We start from the raw sequence: 1,447 nt of genomic DNA on the forward strand, positions 1-1,447 counted from the left end.
TATAATACTAATCTTATAAACTGTAAATGTTATTTTGCAACATAGGTACTTAAGTGGTATTAGGATAACAAACAAATTATATGCAATATAAGCTAATATTTAAGTGTTATTATTTGATATATATCACACGAAGGAAAGAATATTTTAATAAGATATTTTAAAGTTGGATAACTTTGATAGTTCAAAACATTTATTACAATCACAGTTACACAGGATCTTAATAACCTTTACTTTGTACACAATTTTTATAATGCTACCGTTTCACGTCTATATATAGAGCATTCTATACCAGTTGAACCGCAGGGCAATTTTTAAAATTTGGAATAATTGTGAATTTAATAACTACAGGTCTGCAGTTAAAAACTAAAATTTTGCAGGTTCTCTGTAGTACTTAAAGAGAATATTTATATATATTTAATATATATATATTTAATATATATAATATATATTTAAAATTACGTGCAAAGTTCGATATTTTATTCTTAAATAATTCGTTTTAGACTTTTATTTTGGCCTGTTTTCAGGTTTTTATATGATCAGATTGATGATGATTGACTGATGAGACGTCTAAGAAAATAGCACATTCAGTACAGCGTAACAGTCCATAAGCGTATCGTATATATAAGACAGTTATGTAATAGTAACAAGTCTAACATTTTTTTACACAAAAACAAAAACCCGACAAAAACCCGACTGCAGGAATATTTAGCAGGAAAGATAAAAAAAAAAGTATTCCCCCTCACTATTTTTATTATTTTTTTATAACCAATGACACTCCCACAATCAAGACGAATCTAACGATACCTCGTATGTCAAAATCCCTTAATCCGTTTAGGCTGTACAGCGTGAAAAAGAAATGGACATACATACACTTGAAAAACATAACCCTCCCGCAGTCCAGTAAATACTTAAACCATTTGATCTAGCAAAACAGTTTAACCCGCTTCTCTTCAGGTGTCTCGCCTTATATTAGTAGCAAGTAGTTTTGTATCAAGATTCTCGCTAACACATAACGCGTGTCTTTTAAAGAACAAGAATTAACACACTACATGAACGTACCTTTGAGTAAATATACTTGCTGAGGACTACATACATTTTTTATTTTCATAAACCTTCCTTAGCTATGCCATAACGAGAAAAGACATGTTAAATAGAACTCTTTCGGACCGATTTCCGCGAGGAAACAAATATTCTTGGCCTTCTATGCCGCTGCCAACAGGCTCATCCTTAGATAAAACTTATTGGACCGAATGTACAGTGAATAGAGGAACTCGTATGACCCTTCGCTTCACCAACCGCAAAGGTTATCAAATCCGAACGAATGAGCACAGCTTTGAATGTCAGCCTAAGGCTACTCTGCATGAGCGACTTTGCGATTTGCCGATTGGTCGCAACAAAGTTGTCAATTTTTAAATCTGCAGATTTTTTCTCGTGTAAAAGCGTAGGT

The sequence above is a fragment of the Hyposmocoma kahamanoa genome, unplaced genomic scaffold (genome assembly GCF_003589595.1).
Source record: "Hyposmocoma kahamanoa isolate Upper Pololo Valley unplaced genomic scaffold, ASM358959v1 86, whole genome shotgun sequence".
Classification (NCBI taxonomy): domain Eukaryota; kingdom Metazoa; phylum Arthropoda; class Insecta; order Lepidoptera; family Cosmopterigidae; genus Hyposmocoma; species Hyposmocoma kahamanoa.